We start from the raw sequence: 26823 nt of genomic DNA, 5'->3' as shown, positions 1-26823 counted from the left end.
TAGTGGAAAGGAAACTTGAAAAAGATAAATCTTCTACAAAATTATTTTTAAGAAAGGGACAAAACGGTCAATTCAAGCAGCATCATACTGGTGTTTGCAAACGACTAATCAAATGGATGACACCTTCTCTAAACGACATTCTCACGTTCTCCAGTAGTGGAACGAACGGCAATTTGATTACTTCTTCCTATTTTTTTAGGATATTCTGCAAGGAAACGATAAAGATACTGCCTTTTTTTTATTGTTATTTATTTCCTATGGATAAATAAAACATTTTTCTTTTCTACATATGATATATTCTGGAGTTATCAATCATTATCCTAGTAAGCCCATTAGGATACAATTACTGTTTTTTCCCTGAATATATCAGCCACCTGGGTGCTCTTTGAGTTGGAGTTGGATTTCTTCACTAATAAGTTGCACATAAGATAATATAAACATGTACACATTAATTGATGCAGAAAGGAATTGATACAAAGAAATAATGAAAGGTTTTTTTTTGTTCTCGAAATAATGAAAGATTTTAACTCCAAACTAATAAAAAAATCCGTAGGACTATATATGAGCCAAGACACTTATGAGCAGGGGCGGAGCTAGGGGGGTAGGGGAGGGTCTCCCGACCCTCCGACCCTCCGGAACACCCTTGACGAATAGTGGTTCAATCCTGAGCAGCCCCCAAAATAGTAAAAATTAGTACTTATAATTTAGAATGTGATTATATGACATAAAATTAAGTTAGCATAGCTGGTTGTAGCGACAATTAAAGGATTCTTTGTATCCAATTGGTCCTATGTTCAAATCTTGCTCTCTACACTTTTTATCTCATTTTAATTTTTTTCCCTTAAACCTTATTCTCCTTTAAAAATATTAAGTATCATTTTTAATCATTATTAACCTCATTCTCCTTTTTTTTTAAATTGTATTTTTTTTTGTTACAAAATTCATAACCGAGAAGACAATTTGATGAATAATTTCTCCAATTAACCAAACTTGTCAACATTAGGGATAAAATTGCTCTTGGCTGCCAACGTTAAGGTAAAATTGCACCATTTTAGACGTTAGTGGTAAAATTGTTCTTAGGTGTAAACATTAGATTATTTTTGCACCTTATCCTTACTTTATATTGTATCTCAGTTGTTTTGTAACTTAATGTTTCCAATTATTATCAAATTTACTCTTATATTGTCAAAAATTTGAAAATTTTGAATTGACTACTATGAATCAAAGCCTTAAATCGTTAGTAAAAAAAAAAATCTTCATACAATGGAGCCCCTCCGGACTTTGAGCTCTGGCTCTGCCACTGCTTATGAGCAGTTTAGTGTTCAGTTCGATAAAAACTCGATCGTGTTTGGCTTGATTTATAAACAAGCCGAATTTGAGCACGACAAAAGTTGGCTCAGAAGCTCGTTAGCAAAGTTCATGAACTGAATTAGAGAGCTTTCGCGAACAGCTTACATACCGAATGTTGAGCTCGATCTCGTCAATTTTCTGAGAAGCCTAGTATGAACAAATCAAAATTTGGGTTGGTTCGATTACAGCTCTACTTCAAGGAGTTGAAAAATTCTAAAAACTCATGTATAAAGCCTAACTCTCGAAGAGAGATTTTGAAATTTGATTAATGATAAAAAAAGAAAAGGTAGTTATTCATTACAAAGAGATCAATTTATACCCCTCCAAGTGCATCTCTTAAGAGACTCGTTTGTTGGGCTCTTAAGTTAAATTATGAAAAGTTTGGATTAAAAACCAACTCTAAAATAACTATTAGTCACTTATCAAATCACTAAAGGAGAGTTTGGTTCGCACCGGGTGACAAAAATGAATCCAGAAAAGTAAACAAAGAGAAAGGAGTAGAATGACTCTAAATTCCTTTCTCTGTTTGTTTCGATTCCGGAAAGGGAATGATACATCTGTTTCTCTTTGTAACTGTTCGAGGAGATAATAAATTAGTGGTGTGGATTGTTTTCAACTACAATTTTTATACATACATGTTCTAATAAATTAAGGGATAAGGTACTAAAATAGGCCTATGGTTTTTGGGAAAGTATCAATTTTAGGCTCCACCTACAAAATAGCACCAATATATCTTAACGTTTAAAAAAGGGTACCAATTTAGGCCTCGATAATGAAACGTAATACATTATTTATATTACTCCGTTAAGTTCTATCAATTGTACCTAGAGAGAGAAATCAGTACTTAACCGAGTAATATGAATGACGTGTCACGTTTCATTATCGGGACCTAAATTGCTACCATTTTTTAAACGTTAAGCCTATATTAGTACTATTTTGTACGTGAAGCTAAATTGATACTTCTCCAAAAACTATAGGCTATTTTGATATCTTATCCCATAAATTAATCACATGCAAAAATAGAAATTAAAATCAAAGACGGTGAAACAGAGGAACCTGAATAAAGTTAATCAAAGAAAATGCATAAACCTATGAAGCACGGACACGGATACGGACACGGAAAACAGCATTTTTAGAAAATATGAGACATGGGTGCGGTGGAGACAAGGCAAATGTTATATAATTAATTATACATATATTAAATATAAAAAGAAATCCCAGGAAGAAATCGTTTCTTTTTATTATCCCAAAAGAAAAAGAAAATCGGAATCCCAACCCAGAGAAGAAATCAGGAGAAGAACCCAGGAGCAGAAATCAGGAGAAGAAATTAGGAGAAGAAATCGCAAGTTTGCGCAGTGCAGGAAGAAGACCTAATTCGTTCGAGTAGGAGGTGAGAAATTACACATAATTTAGGATCTTTTGGCAAATTGGTAATTGATCCCTATATTTTATAATTTTTAGAAAAAAACCCTAATCTTTTACCCCAGCCGAGTCCCACCTGTGTCCCGCCGTGTCCCGATCCGTGTCCAACTTTCCGGCCGTGTCTCCGGGGAAGTGTCCGTGCTTCATAAGCATAAACATTCTATTTTAAAAAGAAAACAATCATTTCAAAATAATTATAAATAAATATTAAAATCGAATAATATGATAAAATAAAAAAATTGCTCAAAAAAAAATTCAATGCAAAAAAAAAGTAAAAATAAATAAGTATAAGAATAAAAAATGAAATTAGTCTAGGAATAAAAAAAAGTATAATAAAAGGTAAAATTTTGGTCAAAATATTTTTTGAGGAAAAAAAGCAAAAATATACAAGTACAATGATCAAAACTGAAATTATTTTAGGAATACAAAAAATAAAAATAAATAAGTATACGGACCAAAACAAAAAGTAAAAAGTAAAATAGAGATTAAGTAAAATTTATGAGATTAGAGGAGTATGTGGTAAACCTAAAACTAACTAACCACAAAGGGAATGATTATATTGGTAAAACAAACGCCAACAAAAAAAATGAAACCTCATGTTTCTTTTACCCTTCTCGGAAACCCCAAAGCAAAAGCCCCTAAGAGTCTTCATTCTCTCCATTACTGAGGAGTCTCTCTCCACTTTTTTCGTCCATTCCTTATTTCATTTTTTATTAACGATTTACTCACAAACAATTCATGGTTAGATAATTTTCTTAATGAACCAAGTTCAAAGAAGATTTTGGGCTCGAAATAAGTACAAAACTCGGCTCGAGCTCGTTTATTTTCTAATGAGCTGAGCTGAGTTTGAGCAAACCAAAGCTCGACTCGGGCTCAAGGTCATTAATTTTATAGAGAGCTGAGCTTGAACAGGCCAAAGCTCAGCTCCGCTCGATTACACCCCAATTTTCAACACCAAAATGTGAGTTCAATGATGATTGTGCAGAACATCAATGTCTTAAGGTGACTGGGAGTGATAATAAGGTAGAACTTGTGATATGCATAGCTCAACAGTTGATAACATCGAGATATTAGCCCGAGGACTAAAAGGGATATTCACCTCAAGAACGCCGCGTAGTGATCCCCAAAGGGGAGCTGTCAGGCGGATCTCCACGGATCTGCTCTGAGAGATCCGCTGGCGGACCTATGAGGCGAATCTCTTCATTCACCTGATTCGCCATTATAACGGCTGGCCGCCGACTCGGCCATAAAGATCATTAATGAGTTATCAATTAGCTAACTGCCAGGTTAGAGATAACTCGTAACCGCCATTAATGGAGACTTTCTAGTTACCTGAAGGTTACGACTTCTCAGCTATATATAGCCTGGTTCCCTAGGCTATCAAGGTACACATTCTCACAACCTTTGTCAATTCAGTTTGTTTCCTTGAATCATCTTACTGACTTTGGCATCGGAGCTTCCCCCCGTCGAACCCAACGACGCCCCCACAAGGACGGAAGTTGATCAAAATTTCTCTACTTGTTATCAATTGGTGCGGTGAACGTGGAATCCTTAATCAAACAAAGGGTTTTTCATTCACACTAAAAAACTATGACAAATGGAGATCAAAATCCCTCCTCAGGGATTGAAACACCTTTAGTTACACCGTCTAGTGCTGGCCGCACCGATTCAACTGCTCCTATAACGCACGTCGACAGTAGCATGCCCCCGGATGCTTTCATCAATATGTGTGCTCAAGATATTGGAGAGCGGTATGGATCCGAGGTAGGGAATCGCCTCCGATCATTTATGACCCTTCCTCCGCATTGGAGCATGGCGTCCACATCGGCCGTTTCATCTTGGCCTCTGTTAAACTTCGGCCTCGGATCGGGCGCCCAAAGTTCTTCGTTCCTCCAAGCTCACAACACGGATTCTATGGTGACCACCACGGCACCGATTGGCGAGCGACCAATTAATCGGGAGTTATTCCCTAGTGGCGCAGAAGGAAGTCAAAGAAATGATTTGACCCTTCCTGGCGGATCTAAGGGTCCGGGGTTAAATCTTGGTGGGTCCAATGTACCAAGGCGTCCACGGACGAATTCATCCCTTGGCGGATCTAAAGGGCGAACACACAAGAAGCATAGAAAGGAGAAAAATAGGCGGTCAAGGTCACCCTCGCCCCGACGAGTGAGATCCTCCCGTCGTGGCAGATCGCCCCCATCTACTGGTCGTAGACAGAGTAAAAGGCCAGAAAAGACACCCCATTCAAGTGGACCGCCGCCGTCGCCACCTCCAGGAACTGTTGGACACACCCCGTCGAGAAGCCAAGGGGGAGGTAATGGGCCGGCTCCCCCAGGTGGAGGGAACGGAGGAGGAGGTGGTGGTGGAGGAGGAAGCGGAGGAGGAGGCGGACGCGGTAATGAAGGAGGGCGTTCGCCATCAGATCCATCGTCTGATTCAAGTTCTTCTTCTTCTTCTCCAAGCAGATCGCCACAAAGAGGTCATCCCAGGGTGGATCCGGAAAATTTTGATGATAGAGTTAGGGCCCTGGTGCTCCGTATGAATGAAGAAAATGCTAGGCATAACCCGTTCGCCAATAGGGATTCGCCTTTCGCAGCTTGGATTGAGGCGGAGGAAACAGATAGAGCTTTTAAAATTCCCAATCTTGCAATATACACATGAAGTGACAATCCAGAAGCTCACGTTAGAAAATATCGAATACTGCTTAGGCTCAACCGTGCCACCGAGCCCGTGCTCTGCAAAATGTTTGTTACCACGCTGGGGGGCCCAGCCTATTTGTGGTTTCAATCTTTGCCTCCAGGTTCGATAAACAGCTTTGATCAATTGAGCAGGGAATTTTGCGCTAAATTCGCCGGCTGTATTCCTGCAGTGGTGAAATCTGGGAAGCTTTTTGAGTTAAAACAGAAGGCGAATGAATCCCTTCGGGAGTATGTAGACACTTTCAACCAGTTGTGCATACAAATCGTTGATGTGGATATCTCCGTAGCTGTGGAATGTTTCGTAAGAAACACCACCTGTAAGAGTTTGCAGGAAGATCTCATTCGAAAGAAACCCACCAGCATGGCAGAGTTGATGGAGCGTTGTAAAGATTTTATAGAGTTGGATGACATTCGTCGAGGTTCACCATCATCACCGAAGAGGGACAAGGGCGAATCTCGTCCCCGAGATAGAGACAGGGACAAGCGTCAGGACTCTTCCTCTAGAAACAGGCGGAGAGATTCTAAGAACAAATCAACATTTGTCACCTCTTTCACACCTCTCAATGCTTCTAAAAGTGAAGTCCTTATGTGGATCGAGAACAGTCAACACAAACGGAGCATTTCATACCCCGAACCGAAGGGAGGGGAGTACACTAATAATGGTAAAAATCCTAAAAACTATTGTAAATATCATAGGAAAAATGGCCATGACACTGACGCATGCTGGGAGTTAGCTCGAGAAATCGAGCGTCTCATAGAGAGGGGCAAATTGGATCAGTTCATCCAAACTGAAGGCAAGAGAGGAGATGGTGATAGATCCAAGGAGGACCCAAAGAAGAAAGGAAAGGGTACCATCAATGTCATAGCAGGCGGACCTGGATACCAACCAATGCTAAAAAAGGCAAGGACTGCCGCCCTTGACAGGACGTCGTTAAATCGCCCCTTTTCCGATGTAGGTCCTGAAATATCTCCCCATACGGATGCACTGGTCGTCACTATGATGGTGGAAGGCTGGGAGATGAAAAGAGTAATGATTGATACTGGGAGTTCATGCAATGTCATCACTAGAGGAGCTTTTGCCAAACTCATGATTGATCCTGTTCAAGTAGAGCCAACTGTGGTCGATATCTTGGGAGTGACGGGACATACTATCCAAACAAAAGGTCAAGTCACTCTGGATCGTGAGCTTATAGACGATGATCAGGTCTAGAAGGGTGATCTGGAATTTTCTATCTTGGATGGTCAGTTAGCTTACAATATCATCCTCGGACGGCCCTTTATCTCCGAAGTTGCAGCCCTTATCTCCATACGCCACTTAACACTTTACATTCCCACGGCCAAGGGAGGCGTAATGATCAGAGGTAGCCAAAAGGTGGCCCAGGAGACATATTCGGCATCACTAATGATTCGCCCACAATCTAAGGAGGAAGATAAAGAGGAGCGCGTCACAATGGCCTTGGGCGAGACCGAAATGTACCTTATGGCGGATGAAAAGCAGGTGCGAATGGCTAAAGGGCTCAAAGGCGAAATTAAAAATGCAATCACCAAGGTACTCTGTGAGGTGGAGGATGTCTTCGCATGGAAGGATGAAATTCTCCCCGGAATCAGTCCAGACGTGATCACTCACAAGCTCAACATTGATAAAGATGCAGTTCCCGTGGCTCAGAAGCGGAGAAACCATGGTCCGGAAAGGCAGAAGGTGATAGAAGAAGAAATCACCAAGCTCCAGCGGGCGGACGCCATTGAGGAGGTGCTTTACACACAGTGGTTGGCGAACGTCGTTTTGGTGAAAAAAGCGGGCGGATCTTACCGTATGTGCATTGACTTTACGGATCTCAACAAAGCTTGCCCCAAAGACAACTATCCTTTGCCATGTATTGACATGCTTGTAGACGGAACCGCCGGTCACGCCATGTACTCCTTTACTGATGTGAAGTCAAGTTATCATCAGATCCCCATGGAGCCCTCAGATAGAATCAAGACCTCGTTCGTAACACACCAAGCCACTTATTGTTTCAAAGTTATGCCCTTTGGGCTTAAGAACGCGGGTGCAACTTATCAGAGGATGATGAACAAGATATTCACAGATAGTAAAGGGGACAACTATTCTGTCTATGTAGATGATATGATCATCAAAAGTACGACTATAGAAAAGCATGCGGATGATATAAAGGAGGTACTGGACGTACTCCGACGCCACAACATTAAACTGAACCCAGAGAAGTGCACTTTTGGTGCGACGTATGGGAAATTCTTAGGGTTCATGATCAGCGAAAAAGGAGTTAGCCCAAATCCTGACAAGGTTAAGGCTGTCCTAGAAATGTAAGCACCACGGAATATCAGAGAAGTACAATGCCTTAATGGGCGTATCATAGCCTTGGGCAGGTTTATCTCTTGTTCAGCTCGCAGATGTCAGCCCTTTTACGAGGTCATTAAGAAGAAAAAGGCATTCGAGTGGAATGAGGATTGTGAAAGAGCCTTCGAAGGAATCAAGCGGTTCCTCAAGGAGCCACCCATGATGAGTCGACCTTTGAAGGGAGAGGACCTCTACATGTATGTATCAGTTACGGATAAAGTCGTATGCACGGTCATGATACGAGAGGAGGATGGCCAGCAATTTCCAATTTATTATGTGAGCAAGATTCTGAAAGACGCCGAAACCAGATATTCTAAACTTGATAAAATGGCGCTGACTGTTGTCACCACGGCAATCCGCCTTAGGCCATATTTTCAGGCGCATACTGTAGTGGTTCGAACAAATATACCAATGAGAAAGGTGTTGCAGAAACCAGACACTTTGGGAAGGTTGATGGAATGGGCAATTCGCCTGGGCGAATTTGATGTAAGATATGAAAGCAGGTCAGCTTTAAAGAGTCAGGTCCTGGCAGACTTTGTGAATGAATTCACTGATGAAGGGATAGATCATCCCAAGCCTCCAGTAGAGGAATGGACAATGTACACCGACGGCGCTTCCTCGGCGGATGGAGCTGGTGTAGGTGTTGTGATCAAGGGTCCCCAATACATAAAATTACGGTACGCAGCAAAATTAAATTTCCATGCAACTAATAATGCTGCTGAATATGAAGCTCTGATATTGGGATTACGCCTACTCAAAGAAATCACTCCTGAGCGGATTGTGATCTATAGTGATTCTAAGCTAATGGTCAACCAAGTAATCAAGAATTACGAGGTGAAAGACGAGGTTCTGGCCAAATACGTAGCAGAAGTCAAAAAATTGCTGGATCACCTTGAGACTAAGGAAACTAAATGGGAACTGATTCACGTACCAAGGGAGTCCAACACAGAGGCGGATCATTTGGCCAAAATGGCCTATTGTGAGGAGAACTGGACAGATCCGGATTGTCCCTTCGAAGTTAAAATAGCTCCAGCCTTCGCCTTAGAGGAAGTATCCCTACTCACAATGGTAGAAGATGATTGGAGATCGGTCATCCACCAATATCTGCTAAATGGAACCTTACCTGAGGACAAAGAAGAAGCACGGCGGATAGTTAGGAGAGCGGCTTATTTCTCCATGATCAATGACGGCCTTTACAGAAAATCCTTTAGCCATCCCTGGTTGAAGTGCATTCTGCCGGAAGAGGGACAAAAAATCCTCAAAGAGTTACATGAGGGATCATGTGGGGCTCATGAAGCATCTGCCGCCATCTTGAAGAAATCCAGGTTAGCGGGCTTCTACTGGCCCACGGCAGAATTGGATGCCCAAAAATTGGTAGAATCTTGTCACAGTTGCCAGATTCATGCGAATGAATCACATACTGCCAAACATATCCAGAGGCCCATCATAGAAGGACGACCATTCGCCCTCTGGGGGATAGACATTGTTGGCCCATTTCCTCCGACTCACCGACAGAAGAGGTACATGGTAGTGGCAGTGGACCATTTCACCAAGTGGGTAGAAGCCGAAGCTGTTTCCTCCATCACTGCAGAACGAATGGTGGAATTCGTCAGAGACAACATCGTGGGAAGATATGGTGTTCCACATACCATCATCACCGATAATGGAACACAGTTCAACTGTAGCGAATTCAAAGCTTTCTGTGAAGGGTTGGGCATCCTGAACAGATTTGCCTCCGTTTATTATCCCCAGTCCAACGGGATGACTGAAGTTACAAATTGGACGATCGTAAAAGGGATAAAGAAGAGATTAGGAGAGCATGATAAGAAGTGGGCGGACCAGCTGACAAGCGTTCTATGGGCTTATCGCACCACCCCAAGGACGGCCACAGGGGAAACACCATTCGCCCTTTCTCACGGTGTCGAAGCCGTGATCCCAGTCGAAATACAGGTCCACAGTGACAGAGTGGCCTTTTATTGTGAAGAGGAAAACGGTAAACGGCTAAGGGAGCACCTAGATCAGATAGAAGATCGCAGAGACCAATCCTATGTGCGCATGGCGGCATATAAACAGCGGATCGCAGCTTACCATGATAAAAACGCCAAGCTTGTGGATCTAAATGTGGGTGATCTTGTGCTCCGAAAGGCTGACAAAGTCCAGTCTCGAGAAGGCAAGGGCAAGTTAGGGCTCAACTGGATGGGTCCATATCAGATAGTGGACAAGATTGGGTTCGCCACATTTAAAATCCAAGACATGGAGGGCAACACACTGCCACGCACATGGAACCTCCAAAATCTTCGCAAATATTTTGTCAGAAAATGAAGTATACACACGGTCTTGAGTACTCTTTTTCCTTTAATAAGCTTTTTCCCATGTGGTTTTTCTTATTAAAGGTTTTAACGAGGCTCACCTATAAGACCTACTTGCTGTAATAAAGCATTTCTCCCATTAATAAACATCATTTGTTCTATTATCTATGTTCTTTTTAAAGTTTATTGCAACAATATCAATATTCCAGTCTTAAAAAGAAGGGGGGCATCCAACGCTCTCCATATTTACAACGTATCGCTATCTTATAGCTACTTTCTTTTTGCCTTAAAGACATACGAGCATCAACCTTATGGACGGATCCGTCTCTAAGCGGATCCCAATCTCCAATAGAGTTAAAACGATCCTTGGACGCAAGGTCTTTACACTCTCTTATCCTCCCCAGAGAAGGATTCACAAGTCATACGGGCGGATCACTTCACCTCAAAGATAGGTAGCAAATTGATCCCCTGGGCAGCTTTACTTCCTCTAGAAGGAATAGAACAGCTTCTAACCTTCACAAAGGTTCATACAATGGAGTATGGCTGGCCACCTACTCCAACACAAATCCTAGATGCCTATATATTTCCTTACGCAAACGTAAAGGTAAAATAACATAGCTTCCATGAAGGATTAAAACAAATTGTACTTAAATGCGTTTTTACAATATCACAGATAAAAACAAACTAAGTAACAATGGGAGCATCCTCCTTTGCGCTTTCTTTGCTCACGGCGCTTGCTTGGGGATCTTCCTTCTCCACATCCACAGATACGCCAGCCGGAGATACCTCCTTATCCACAGAGGAAGTGGGACCAAGGGGAAGAGTCTGGTCAGGAATCGGTTCTTCACCCGCCTTAGGGGGCACCTCCTCAAGCTCATCTAACGCGACAGTAGTGGACGGCTTGGTTTCCTCCATAGGCCCCTTCATCCATCTCCGAACATAATCACGGAGGTACTCCTTAGCATCTAACATTTTGTTGAATTTCGCCACATCCTCTGGTTCGGGGACGGCGAATTGCGGATCTGTGAAATTAGTCTCAGGATGCGCCAGTGAGAAGTACGCCATGAGCATTTCGCCGTAATAAAAGGCTTGCTCACCCGCCATATATTCCGCTTCTCCAAGGGTGTCCTCGTGGTTTTTGGCATCAGACACGATCTTTGCCTTTAACTTCTCAATTTCTGCATCCCTAAGATCCAAGGCGGCTGTGGCGGAAGCAAGGTTTGCATTAGCGGAAGCGAGGTTTACATTAACAGAAGCGATATTCGCATTGGCTTCCGCTACCTCTTTCTCTAACTTCTCGATGGTTGCCTTATCCGCCACATTTTGAAGGAGCTCTGTTTCCATGGTACGTATGCGAGAATACAACTGTCGAAAACAAACAATTCAGTCAAAAAGAAAAAGGGAATGAAGGACCAGTATTTTCTGCAAAACGAAATCCTTGCTAAAGGAAGTCACCATGAGGAGCTCCGTTTTCCCCTTTTGCGCATGAATGGAACCAGGAATCTGGTTATGGTTCCTCTGCACTTCGCCCACCTAACCCAAGGCCTCATCCAAATCGTTTAGGATGGATTCATTCTCGAAATAACCTTGGGCTCCAAATTTGGCGGACCAGTATCCACCAATATCGGGTTTCGCCGTCTACATAAACGTTCAGGGGTCAGAACTCAAGCCCAAAACTTGATGAACGGATAAAAATAAAAGGTAAACTACCTGTGCAATCTCCCCAACAGGCCTGGCAGACCTCATGGCATTCTCCATAAGCTTAGGGCCTCCAGTGGTGGTAAGCTTCCTCCTCTTTAGTGGCGGCTCAACCACTGTTTCTGTAGGACGTTTTCCAGTATCCGCTTGAGGATTCGCCGCTTGATCTTTCTTGCGTGCTTCAGCCTCCAGAAACTTCCTACGCTTCTCTGCAAGAGCGTGATTGGCCTTAGATAAACCCCTGCCAAAGAAAACATTAAAGTAATCAAAGTTCACGAAGAAATGAAAGGTACCTTGGTCAAATTGCGTAATCTTTGAGTAAATGAATTGATCCCCTTCCCGGCGAATTAATGGAATATCACTCATCATGAAAGCTAAGGCATCCGCATATGTCCATGCATCCGCCTTGATCTGCTTCATGAGCTCCGCCACCTTCTCATCACTATCCGTTAAAATTCGCATATCGCCCGCCATATGTAACGGCCTGGGATTCCAAAATGAAGGAAAACCCAGTGGTTCGCCATCTTTTATCTTCACGTAGAAGAATCTCTCATCCCAGCAATGGACATTGGACATTTTGTCACTAAAGGGCGAATACACTCCGAATTTAGCAAACGTAAGATAGGATTCAGACTTCCGTTTTGATGGTTTGTGAAAAGCTCTAAAGATACGACCCGTATATACTACTCCTAAATTTGAGGCGAGGTAGCAGTCTAAAGCGATATCCAACCAGCAGTTGGGATGTAGCTGGCTAACCATGATGTCAAAATAGGAGAGGATGTCTGCCATCATCTTCGGAAGAGGAAGTCGGAACCCTCTCTCCACGTGACTACAGTATACTGTAAGGAAACCGCTAGGCGGACATGAAGGACGTTGATGAGATGCGGTAAACTGGGTCTCATAGTTCTTGATCCAGGGAAAGCGATTCGCTAGATCCACTAGATCCGCGGCGCTCATACGAGACGGAGTAGACTTCGCTCGGGGATTCTTTTTCCTAGGAGGAATCGAAGAAGAGGCCATTGTCCCCGGAAACCACCTAGATGCACCGGCCGGAGCGGCGCCAGAGACAGAAGTAAAAAGAGTCGGGTTCCTAGTGGAACGAGTTTGATAATGATTACGCGCCGAGTCACTAAACCCAGCTAAAATAGAGTTAACCGTGCCCTCGGAAGAAGAGGAATTCTCCGATGACGAAGTGGTCCAACTAAAATCGACTTCTATTTCAGGAGAATAGGTTGAATTAAAAAGTTCTGAAGTTGACCTAAAAGATGAAGACGAACTTCTAAACATCCAAAGAAAAGTTAAACAAAAGAAAATGAACTTACATGGGAAATCGGAAGCTTGGTGCGAAACTCTGAAAAAATTCCCGGAAAAAGCTTCGAGCAATGGAGAAAAAACGAAGAAGTGAAGAAGAAAGAGAAAGCGAAAGAGGAAGAAGAAAGTTTTCTCCTTCCTGGAATAGTGCGTCCACTACACGTGTCATTCATCCATTGGCATTGAACAGTGTGCTCATTAATGCAGGTGTTTATGACGGCGCGCGGGAGCTCAAAAGCCCTAAAGGACTTTAAAGGCATTTTGGGGGGGCTTCTGATAACATCGAGATATTAACCCGAGGACTAAAAGGGATATTCACCTCAAGAACGCCGCGTAGTGATCCCCAAAGGGGAGCTGGCAGGCGGATCTCTACGAATCTGCTCTGAGAGATCCGCTGGCGGACCTATGAGGCGAATCTCTTCATTCACCTGATTCGCCATTATAACGGCTGGCCGCCGACTCGGCCATAAAGATCATTAATGAGTTATCAATTAGCTAACTTCCAGGTTAGAGATAACTCGTAACCGCCATTAATGGAGCATTAATGGAGACTTTCTAGTTACCTGAAGTTTACGACTTCTCAGCTATATATAGCCTGGTTCCCTAGGCTATCAAGGTACACATTCTCACAACCTTTGTCAATTCAGTTTGTTTCCTTGAATCATCTTACTGACTTTGGCATCGGAGCTTCCCCCCGTCGAACCCAATGACGCCCCCACAGGGACGGAAGTTGATCAGAATTTCTCTACTTGTTATCAACAGTCTTCATCACTTGAGAAGATATTAATCCATCTAACCTTTTCCTAAGTACTCGTATCTTAGGATAGGTAGGAGTACCCTAAGACAGAATATGTAAGAAGCGTTGTTCAAAAGTCGCAATCAAGGCTACCTTGGAAATATTGTAGTCCAGTATTGCAATATATGCTTTGATTTTATCATTTTCTGTGAAATTAACACAGTTTGCATACATCTTAGCTCTATAACTAAGGAGTGGAGTAAAATTTGAAGAATGTGTTTTCCTTTTGATGTTTTCACTATAATATGCATTTGAACTTAATATAAGGTAAAGAGATTCGGAACAAAATAAAAACAAAAAAGAAAGAGGTATTTCTAATTGTTGAACTAATTTTTCCCAATAGAAGAAGCATATTGCAATTTCTTTTGTAACTAATTTATCCAGCAAGAACTGCTATTGCATTTCTGGCTAATGTTCTTATATCTATTATCTATAACTGTTCGCTCATGCTTGTTTTAGAGTCATTCTTACACTTAACTAAAATAAAATCTATTTGAAGATCAATCTTTTGCTTAGCTGGGCCATAACAATTTATGTCTTCATGCAACATCAAAGGTGTTAATGATGTGATAATGATGAATGCAATTTCATAACTCAAGGTTAACACACTCTGAATTAGTATTGAACAATAACAGAGTACCAGACACTAAGCAAGAGGCTTACGATAAGTTGACCACCTGCATGTGCAAATTCAGTCCATCTAGCAAGTTGTAAATATATTCCCTGCCATCTAGAGAGTTATAGCCAGAAGAAAACCGATGAATGGACCCAGCAAGTTCAAAACAACTCTCTCCGCCCTTCTTCTTTAATCTTCCATCTTTCAATACCCTCCTCACTTTTCCTGCTTTCTCCCACATTCCAGTATCAGCATACATATTTGCAACCATCACAAGATTCCCAGCTCTCCTAGGTTCTAATTGAAGCAATTCCTTCATCACCTTATTCGCTACTCCAGTATTATCTTTGGCATCATGAACAGTGTAGGCACTGAGCAACGTCCTCCACACAATCGGCTCAGGCTAGAGAGGCATACCCATTATAAAGTTATAAGCTTCTTTAAGATAGCCAACATGACCTAACATATCAACCATGGCACCATAATGTATAATCATTGGTTTGATTCCATATTCATGCTCCATTTCATGAAAATACCGAAATCCATCGTCTACTAAACCAGCATGGCTACAGGCGCACAGAACTCCAACAAAAGTAACGGAGTTCGGACGTATGGAAGATTTGCTTATCATCTTAAGAAAAAGTTGAAGTCCCTCTTTGGCAAATCCGTGTTGAGCCAACCCCAAAATCATGGCACTCCATGTCCACACATTTTTCACTCCCATCCTATCAAAAACTAGCTTAGCATAACAGAGAGCTCCACTTTTTGCATACATATCAACAAGAGCAGTACCCAATTGCAAATTCATCAACATCCCTCTCTCAATCACTTGAGAATGAATCCACCTACCTAAACCCAAGTTCCCATTTTCAGCACAGACGGTAAGCATGAGGACCATTGTGGTTTCATCGGGCTCAAATCCGAAATCCCTCATTTTAACAAAATACCTAATTGCATATCCCAACCACGAGCTCTCAACACAGCTAGTAATCACAGAATTCCACGAAACTAGAGTTCTAAGAAGCATATTATCAAACACCTTACAAGCATCCAAAACCTTCTTGCTTGTCCCATAAAAATGAATCAAATTATTGTTAACATAAACATCAGAATCGAAACCATACCTAATAGCATTTCCATGTATTTGTTTGCCCTCTTTGATTGTAAAACATGAAGAACAAGCTTTGAGAAGAAAAGGGAAGGTGAGGCTATTGGGTGTAATTCCATCTCTTCGCATTCTGAGAAAAATCCGAATGGCATCTCTGGGGGATTTGCTAGCAGCATAACCTCTAATGAGATGATTCCAAGCCGATGGGGGCAATGGGTTAACCGAGTGATCGAGAATAGATTGGGCATATCTCAAATTCTTTAGAGATAAAGAAGAAAATTGAATGAGCTGAGATATGAGATGGGTGTCTTGTTGGAGAGCAGAGACTTGTATCTGAGCATGGATTTGAGAGAGATGATTGATTGAGGAGCAGAGATTCAAGAGAAAGAGGCATTGATCTTTTTTGAGTATGAAAGACGTATTTCCATTTACAAGTTTTGGAGGGAAAATAGAAACTGGAAGCCGAACCATACATTGGGCTTGTGATGGCAGACACCTGAATTGAGTAAATCAGACAAGTATGCATCAAATTTCTAATGGGATTAAATACCTTTTTGTCCTCCGACCTAAATTTTGAATTAAGCGTCTGTTTATTACAAATCAAAATTTAGTTATCAATTCAATATATAACCCTTTTGGATCTAATGTGATTAAATTTAAATTTTAACGTGCTTTGAATCTCGAGTTTAGAATTTTAAACAATTTAGAACATTCGTGAATAACTAAATTTATTTGGATCAAAATAATTTTTTTCATCTAATATATAACCCTTTTGGATCAAAATGTTACTGTTAATTATAAATGTAGGTTGTAACTCTTCTTCCAAAAAACCATAAAAATATAAGGTTGATAATATTTGATAAATTAATTTAAATTTAATCAGTATCGAGTTATTTTGATCTTTAATGTGAACTAATTTACTCTTTGACTTATCAATTTGTCATTTTTGACTACTTATCTATTGCAATGTTAGCCCATGTCATCCCATTTGAATGGAGTGAAATAGTCTCATATTATTATGAAGAAATTATTAGAAGTATTGAGTCTTCCAATTTAATACAAAAATAGACATATATTGCAAATAAATAAAAGCATCTTTTAATTAATGATGTGTAAGTCACGTATCTTTTTTTACGTAGAATGTCATCTATTTGAGTTAGAGGTTCTGATCCTTCTTCTAATCCCACGAACTTTACGTCTTTATATGATTTTGATGATGTAGATGGTGATGATAAGATGAACATTAATTCTAAGACAATTTTAGTGATTATACTATAATGAGTTTAATATTCGTGCTAAATTATTAGTATAATAAATATCATTTTATTAAACAATAGTTTTTAGTTCTTAAACAATTTAATGCAGTTTATTGAGATATATTATCTAATCGTCATTAGTTACTATTATGCATTAGTTGTCAGCTAAGCATTGTATTTTTTTTATTTCTATTTCGACATAATCCTTTCTTTACTTCCCGTGTAACTACTATATAAGCAGTGAATAGTTCATTAATACAATTTGATTGGATTGGTTCATTTCTCTTAATTCTCTCTTAATCGTTATATGGTATCAATGCAGTGATTAGTCAATCCATGTTTTTCAATAGTAAAAGGTTCCTACCTACGTGCACTGACGGTGAACCAAAGAATGACAAGAGTGAAAGATCATATTCTTCTATAGGATCGGAATCATCCAATTCAACTGAAGAAAACGATTCTGAGATGAATCGCAACACAGAAAACAATTATGAGACGAGTTGCAAGAATGAAGGATCCTTGCAAATAGATATGTTTAGATCTACACATCAAACTAAGAATCCAGACTTAATTCTTGTTATGGTGTTGCTCACTAATAAGAATTACATTTCCTGGAGTCATGTTATGATTCGAGCATTAAGAGTAAATAGAAAGTTTGATTTTGTTTTTGAGGAGGATTTCGAATCGGATAAAAGTTCTAAGGAATACAATCGCTGGGAAGAGGTTGGCAATCTTATGTTCTCCTGGATTATCAACAGTATTTCTAAGGAATTTCTTGAGATTTTGTCTCACAACTTCTTCTCGTTCTCTTTGCAAAGAAGAGGTTGATTCAATTATACAAGGTACTATGTTTGTTACCTCTTATTTCACTAAATAAAAGAAAGTATAGTATGAAATAGGCCATTGCCTTTATATAAGTATGGAGAGGCTAAATCTGTGATACAAAAGTTCCGTGATGAGGACCAACTCATGTTATTTTTAGCAAGTCTAATAAAGGAATTCGAGCATGTTAAAAAACAGATCTTGCTACTTGATCCAAGTTTGAACAAAGCTTTTTCGATGATTTTGCGAATAGAAAAGCAAAAGGAGAACAATATTGATCAATCAGTTTATTTCATCTCATTTAAGTGTGAATGTTTGTGTTCAATCAAAAAAAGAAAATCACTACTATAGTGTTGTTTTTAAAGAAGACAAATATTGTACTCATTATAAACAAAGTGGACATATCAACGAGGAATGCTTCAAGATTGGGCTATCTAGAGTGGTTTAAGTCAAATAAGAAGAAGAAACCTCCATAAGCAGCTTGTGTGATGTGTGAGAATGAATCACCATGTGATTTCACATCTTACAAGAATTCTAGTATTGATTAATTCAATGTTTATTACTTGGAGAAAGGAATACATGACATGGTGTAGAAAGAGATGCAACGATTTTTTGCTAAAGAAAAAGGAGTTGACTCGACTATGAATGATTTTACAGTCTTTGCTAAAGGCGACTGAAGTTAGGGGTGTAAACGAGCCGAGTCGGGCCTAGGTAGGCTCGTTATTGACTCGTTAATATTTCAAGTCGAGCCTTCTCAAACCGAACTTTGTCGAGCTTTGACCTAATCTGACCGAGTTTTGACCGAGCCGAGATTTTATCGAGCTTCTAACAAGATTTAACAAAATTCTATGTACATAGAATAAATAGCATGGATACAAAAATAGGCCTTATAACGTACTCCATATGAGTTTAGAAAAATTAAAAAGAAAAACAATCACATGTTATGGCCGAGATTCAAGAATAGTAGATGGTACTTGTGGTCGGAGAACACAAACTCACAAATAAAAAAATAAGCAATGAAATATATATTAAAGTTTGTAATGTATTTTGGTCCTTATCAAAACCTAATTTTCTAGCTAAAGACTCAAAGGCCTAAACTTTTTTTGTTTTATTTTTCTTATGGGTTAAATCTTATATGGTCTGTTTGCGAGCTTTCGAGCCGAATCTAAGGAAGCTCAAGCTCAGACTCGTTAGTGCTCGAGTCGAGCCCTATCGAACCAAACTTTGACCGAGCCGAACTCAAATAGTTTGCGAACTACCAATGCCCATTGACACCCCTAATTGTTGTGGTACATTTTGTACTTATCCTTATGATGATTTTACTCCTATTGCTTCTATTGCCAGCTCCTTAATAAACACTTCCTGGATAGTTGATTTAGGGGCCAGTACACATATGTGCAATAATGCACACTTATTTTCTAGCATCCAAAAGATGCATATGAAGGGAAATAGGCAAACATTTGGCAGCGAAAATATAAATTTTTTAACCTACTTCCTTAAATCAAGATCCGTTAATCGTTATTTCATATAAGGAGGCATAGAACGGAATACCTTTATGACGATCAATCTACTGTTGCAAATGAAGTGCCCACAACTTCAAAAGAGATGGAAACTATCAACCAATCTGCCCCAACCCGAACAGACTTTCCACACCTCCGAACGACAATCTCAACGGTGAAAACGTGGAAGAATATGTCTAAAAGCTCCTGTCCAAATATCGTGACGATCCGACGGTTCAATCTTCGGGAATCCGCGAAATCGTGAACTGACCGGATGTAGGAGGAGCAAAACGAATCTCTCTTTTGTATGTCTTTTCTTCTTTCATGAACATAATAAAACATATAAATAAACGATTAGAATACAACCGATGAATAGCAATCAAAGGAGACGATTGCCTCTAATAAATCAACACAAGATCAAGGAGAAAAGAGGAAGAGATAAAATCAATCGAATGGAAGCAAGCGATGGAATTCCGTCCTCTACTGTAGGGGTCGAAAATCTTAGTCTCCTGGATATACTAGGGTTGGCCGAAATTCACACTGAGGAAGGGTATAAATAACCTCTTGTATCTAAACCCTAGTTAGATAGAATTAGGTTACTTAATAAGAGTTATATTCGGAATAATACTCTTGTTATTATCATCTATAACTATATCTAAATATAAAGATGAACTTATTTAATAGGATAATAATTAAAAGCAATTTAATCTCAATAAACCTTCTAACTTAATTATCCTATAATTAATTTAATCCACAATTATAATCTAATTAAAATTGTCAAAATTAATTTCAACATGTGTCTCTACACATCAATTTCGCCCCCCTCCTTCATTTGGGCCTTAGTGGACTAAGTTGGGCTTCCATCAATTAATTAACATCTATTCTTCTTTTTGGTTCCAAGTCTTATGTGTGACCCATTAGGCTCTTATTGCTACTAGCCGTATACAACCATTAAATTAATTTCACAAAATTACATTTAATCTTTGTATAACGGAATGGGTGCGAGAACTGTGATAGGCAGAACCGAAACATTCCCCCAGAGCTATAAGAAGACAGGTTGATTCCGTCATTGACCTTTTCGTATTAGTTGCAGTATAATTCGATCCTTTATCAACTACATCCTTGAACAGAATCTTATGACTATAGATTATGTCAAGTCACATATAGCGAGACGTTCATTTTACTTGTACAGACCGAGTTAACTTCGAATAGATAGGTTAAGTGAAATCTCTATTTCAAGTCTTAAGCTATCACCTTGCAAGGATTTAGAGTCAAGTCTTCCACAAGCGATCCTTGGACGTATCTCCCATTTATCAAGAGTGACAAATGCTCAATCCAATGTTAACTATCATGCAATTACTTCCTGTGACACCCATGTTGGTCCCTTATAACATAACAAGTATAGTTCCAAGGGGGTGGATAGGAACTATTTAAAATTTTGTTCATTAAGGTTGACTTCTTTTCTTAGAGAAAATGTTTACACAGCGCGCTGGGTGAATTTAAGACACTAGCTTAGTCAACTGATGACTAAGTCAGTTTCTTTCCTTGAGTCAGGAGATAACACTTGAGTCTATTCCTGAACTCAGATACTTAATTCACACAACTCAGCGTGACTTCTTTACTTAGTCAGTTTTCAAGCAAGCAATATTAAAGGAGTTTAAGGGTTAGAAAGATATTACTCAGCAGATTTATCCAGGTTCAGCCTCTACGCCTACGTCCTATCCCCGGAACTCGTTCCAAGCTTTTTGAATTCTCTAATGAGCTCTTTAAAGGTAGAGCACAAAACCTTTTACAACTAGAAGCTGAGTATGATAAGAGTACCTTCATCTATACCTCTACTCACTCCTATACTACTGCTGAGTACTATAACCGAGTACTCAGCCTCTCCTTTCTATACTTCTAGAAATGATAATGAGATCGTCCTAAACAACAATTGCTAAGACACTTTAGATGATTGGAGAATCACTCTAGACTTTTACACAATAATATGGAAATTTGTGTAAGTATTTGCTTTGCTTTTTCTCACAGAACTTCAAGTGTGAATTTGGTCAGCATAATAGCTAGTTGAAGATCTACATCGAATGAAGCAACTGAAAAGCCTATTTATAGTGACACTTGAGGCATCGGTGATTTCGAATTTCGAAATAACCGTTGGAGGGAAACAACTTCCTGTCGTTGTCACTCAATACATGCTCAGTGCCGTTGGCCAATCAGATTCTTGCATCTTCTGTCTTCGGTCAGTGCTGAGCAGCTTTTGGTCAGTCAAACAGAATGTTTCGCCATTTATGGCAAAGTCTTCCAGACAGCTTTCTGTGTCTTCTGAACTTTACCCGAAGTGGAAATACTTTGTCTTGAAGTTGTTTCTGCTCAGCTGCTGTCTTGTACTTCTTGTCGTTCAACTCAGCAGCTTCGTTCCGAAGTAGTAGAAGGAAGTCTTCTAGATCCTTCTTCATGCTGAGCTGCGTTTTAATCAGAACGACAGCGTTTTGTTCACACGGGCCGGGTGATCTTGATCTGTTGACTTGGGCTTGACTTTCACTAATGGGCCTTTACCCTTTTGATCTTTTATGTCTTATAAATTAATTTACTCAACATTGAACAAACACATTAGTGTAATTAAATCAAAGCATTTAAACTTAGTGTGTTTAGAATATTTTTAATCATATACTTAAATAATTTTGTCAAATCAAAATCATGTGGAAAGGTGTTTCAACAAACTCCCCCATTTTGATGTTGGAAAAACTATTCAGTGAAGAACTCAGTGTTGAGCTCCCCCATGATAGTTGACCTTATATTACTTAACAAACTCCCCCGTAAGGGATGAGCTATTGACTTAGTTTTACTCTAAACATTTTAAGGTTAATCAAGTAAGTCTAAGGTCAGTTTTCAGATAAAGGTCAGCTCATGGAACATATTCTATTTTACTCAGTTTTAAGCGGAAGATTTAACTATCAGAGAGCGCTGAGTATATCTTTGTTCAATGAGTTTTAGATAGTAAGACATATAACACAATGTCAACATTTGATCAACACAGCATACAATCAACAAACATTATAAACAATAAGCATAGTTGATGTATTGAAGATGTAGAACATAAAACATACTAACTCAACATCACATAAGATTTAATCAAGTTGAATAATTGATGCAAGCATAGTATTATGTTTAAAGTCAGCATCATACAAAGACAAAGATACTTAAGAATTAGAAACTAGCTATCCTAAAGCTATTTCTTCCTAGAAAGCTGAGTATCCTTCGCTTTGCCCTTCTGCTGTTGCTGACTACTTCTAGCAGCTGCCTCAGACTGAGTTCTTCCAGCTTGTTCTTTCTCCCCCGTTTTGTCAGCATCGGGAGGAGGAGGAGGCCTGAAAGTGCTGTTTTGGGCAGCTTCAGTGATGCGTGCTGAAAATGCCTTAAGTTTTCTGGTGCTTTCATTGATGCCATCGAAGATAGCAACACCATCATCCAAGACTTCTTGAGGCACACCGATGTTGGATGAGCTAAGCATGCTCAGTACATATTCTTGAGATACCTACCCAAGTGATTATGTCAGTCAGTGCGGCAAAGGCTTGATGAAACATCTTTAGCAAAGATGAGTCATAGTACTGACGTTGAACGTTTGAATGACGCACGTGGGTGAAGGTTCGGTGTGAGTACTGGAGAATCTCATTTTGCTTCAGTTGGTCAGTGGCCATTTCTTCCTTGTTGAGATTTAATAATCGAACAGCTTCACCGATCTGCTCAACTGAGCATTGAGAGTAGGAAGAAAGTTAATGGTTGGTTTTTTTCTTGCTCAGTCTGAAGCTGGGTGAACAAGTGTTGAACTTCAGCAGAAATTGCATACCCGGAATTCGCAGCTGACAAGGTTTGAAACTGACCCTGAAGAGAGTTTAGGTGTTGAACCATGGTCAGCTGGAGTTCGGCCAGCTTCGTTATAGATTCCTGCCTGGGTTGTTGAGCTTGAATTGATGTCATGACACTCAGCAGATCCTTCAGACCTTTAACCTTGTTGAGGAGCTGAGTGACTTGAGAAAGCTGAGTGGACTCATCGTTGGCAGACCCAGCAGCAGTTTCAAAAGTCTGATGAAGGTCTTGGATCAAGGCCTGAGCAGAATTGATGATCCTTCGACCAGACTTAGTGGCATTTAGATAGCCGTATGATCCTTCATTATTTTGGCCAGATGCCGGAGTAGGACCAGTAGGTGGAGATGTTTGGTTAAGCTTAGTGCCAGCATGGTCAGTGACTGGTCTTATAACTTCAGTCTGTTGTTGTAGGGGAAGTGATCGAACAACATAATGGATGATTGGCTCAGAGTCAGACTGACTTGTTGTAGGAGGATTGGGAAGTGCAGTGTTGACTGGAACAAGTGTATTTTCAGCCAGCACAGTGTTTGGATCAGCGGCAGCATTGATAACTTGCTCGGCAAGTGCTGGATTTACTTGGTTGGCAGAAGCAGTTAAGTCGGCATGTTCCTGTGGAAGAGAAACAGAGGCTTGCTTTTCGGTTTGCTCTGGCAGAGACTTAGAAGGTTTCCTGAAGAACTTCAGCTTGATGTTCGATGGATCATTGGTCGGCTCTTGCTGAGTTACATTATCCATGAAGTCAAGGACATTAGTTTGATGTGCCTTTCGAAGTCTTCTTCTTACTTGGGTTCTTGGAGGTGTAGGATCAGTATGGATAGACTCTATTGAGTGAGATGGTGAAGATGGTTCCTGATTAGCATGATGCTGTCCTGTTTGCTCAGCATCTTCTTCTTCAACCAACTCAGTGTTGATTGGCTCATCTTCCTCATCACTAGCTGTTTCCTCAGTGTCATCCTGACCACTCTCTTCATCATCTTACTGATCATCCAGTTCTTCTTCCTCATACTGACCACCTAATTGGTCTTATTCTTCCACTTCATCTGACTGTTGCTTAGCTTCAGTTCCTTGACTTTGGATATACAGTGAGTCAGTGGGAACAACGATGTCAGTTGGAATGGCATCAATAGGACTCAACTCCGAAGAGTTCTTCTTCTTCTTCCTCAGTGGTTCCTCATCAGCGTTCTCTCTTTCCCCTTCCTCAGGCTCATCTTGCCTGGGTCTCTTCTCAGCTGACTTGGGCTTAGCTTGACTTTGTTTAGGCTGAGGATTAGTTCCGCTGGACACAATCTTCAGCTTTTTCGGAGGAAGAACAACTTCTTTAGAGGTGCTTTGCACAGCTTTCCTCTTCCTGTCAGCTGGGGCTTTAGTTCTTCTGCTTTTCTTAACCACTGTTCCCTCAGTGTTCTGATCAGTAGCACCCTTTGCGTTCTTGGGAACAATTGGCTGGTCAAACTTCAAGGCGAACAGAGCAACAACAGTGATCTCTGATCCTTGGGCCTCAGTTTCCTCCGTTAGGTCAACTTGGTGGTCCAGGAGGATTTTGGTAATCAGTGAGCCCAGTCTTAGAGTTCTAGTGCTCCTTTGAAAGCCAGCAATCAAGAAGACTCGAATGTTGATCGGCTTGTAGGTCAGCATATGCCATATGAAGCATTGCTCAAAGTTTGATGCTGAGCTGGTGCAATTGATCTTCGGGAAGATGTAATTGGTCAGCATGTAGTGGGCCATCTTCTGATTTTGGCCCATTGAGGAACTGGTTATTTCTCCTACATGGCCTTCAGGTTTGCAGAACATAACTGAGTACCCAGTTTTGTCCTAATCACCAGACTTCCTCAAGATGACTCCTTCATTCTTAAGCTTCAGCAGAGAAGCAAGGTAGGTGGGGTTGATGAAGATGGTTTTATCCTTTACCTCGGTGACTAAGTAGTCCTGGTTATCGTCAGCGACACGCAGGTTGTGGTAGAATTCCCTTACCAAGTCAGGGTAGGTGGGATCTCTTATTGAGAACAGCTCGGTCCAGCCATTCTTTGAGATCCACTCACAGAATGGTTGCTCAGTTTCCACAAACTCTTCTGAGAACCACCTTGAGTGGTCAATCTTGTATCCCCTGACATTCTCCTAGACCTTGGTGTATGTTCGTTCTTTCGATTTCTTTGAGGAGGTACCTTGGTCAGCTTTTCCTCTCTTGCTCGGCGTAGTGACTTTAGCGTGGACACGTGATGCGCCTCACGGCAGTCGCACCGCGAGACTCACTAAGGGATAAGTGTACCCTGTCGTTATCAAGTAATAAATCTGGAAAGTCCAGGTATCGAATCCATAGGACTTATTTACCACAAGTATCGAATTACTTGGTGTCAGGTGTTATCTAGGCTTTGTGGGTTTTGAGTTTGTTTCTTAAGTTAATCTACTCCTAGGTTGAATTACGCTACTCCTAGCTAAGTTATACTAGTTCTAACTAAGTTACTCTACGCCTAATTAAGTTAAACTACTCCTAATTAAGTTAAACTACTCCTAATTGATCTTTCACTAATGCAATTACCTGAAGGAACATGGTATGAACGATAATAATGAAGTTAGGTTATTAGGTCTATTGATTAAAAACCTAATCTAAGTCACTTGTATTCAAGGCGATTAACCCTACTTACCCTCCTGAAGTTCCTAGTGCGTGATTCCCTTGTAAGGCCGAAACTAGGTCTAAGGCTCAGCAATTTGGGGTTAATCAACTAAGAGGTCGTCAATCTCCTAGGCTCTGACCAGGTCAGATTCAACTCACAATATGTGCCTACTCGATTTTGGGGCTTTTGAATGAGTTAAACCAATTGAATAAAGCGTAAGACAAAGATTAAATCAATAAGCATAGAACAAAACAAGAGCTAAAGTATTATTAAAGATGAAGAATAATGTCACAGGATACAATTAGCCTAGGATTCATAGATTGTATCAAAGAGTACAAACAAAGTAAAGTAAAAGGAGATACGAAAATCCCTTTCAAGGAACCTGTCTACTCTGCAACCGGCTTCCTAGGTCTTAAGGACGGACCTTGAATATTCCTCGAGAACAGCTTTGAAGGAGCTTCAATGGAGGTCGAAGAAGATGGAGGAGATGGAGAGGAAATTCAAGGGGAAAGCTAAAGTAATTTACAAATAATGAAAGATATCTAATTTACATTGGAAAAACTCTATTTATAGGCGCGGCTCGGGCCCTTTTCTTGACCTATTTCGTGTCCTTATGCAAGTAGGAAGTCGTGGGGCCGATCGTGAAGTCGTGGGGGCGGAATTGGTCTTTTTGACCAATTCCCGCAGGTCTGCTCGCCGAGCAGGGCGAGCTGCTCGGCGAGCAGGCACTACTCGTCGCGAGCAGGCACAACCTGCTCGGCGAGCAGGAGCAGTGCCTGGGCGGTGCCTGGGCCGCTCGCCGAGCAGCGCCTAGGCTGCTCGCCGATGCTCAATTCGCCGAGCGAGTGCCGGGGGTCCCCGAGATACCATTTTTGCCTGAAATTGATCATGTTTTAACCTGCACACGCACATAAACTCCAAACAACATTAGTCCAAATGCTAAATTGACCTGCCAATCGCTTATTTTGAGCAAACGCTCCGTTTGGTGCGACTTTTGACGGATCAATTAGCTTCAAAAGATAACGGAATTATAATATGCATGCCATTTTGGCCGTATTTGCCTAAATTGATCATAAAACGAGCCTAAACAACGAAAAGTAAATAA

At 40.6% G+C, this 26823-nt stretch overlaps 1 pseudogene; it reads right to left on the bottom strand.

Moving 5' to 3' along the window:
* Nucleotides 1-2723: 2723 nt before the first annotated feature.
* Nucleotides 2724-16173, bottom strand: LOC136209123 (pentatricopeptide repeat-containing protein At2g36730-like; annotated as a pseudogene).
* Nucleotides 16174-26823: the final 10650 nt, after the last annotated feature.

The sequence above is a fragment of the Euphorbia lathyris genome, chromosome 1 (genome assembly GCF_963576675.1).
Source record: "Euphorbia lathyris chromosome 1, ddEupLath1.1, whole genome shotgun sequence".
Taxonomy (NCBI): domain Eukaryota; kingdom Viridiplantae; phylum Streptophyta; class Magnoliopsida; order Malpighiales; family Euphorbiaceae; genus Euphorbia; species Euphorbia lathyris.
This window is presented reverse-complemented; position numbering and strand designations above follow the sequence as displayed.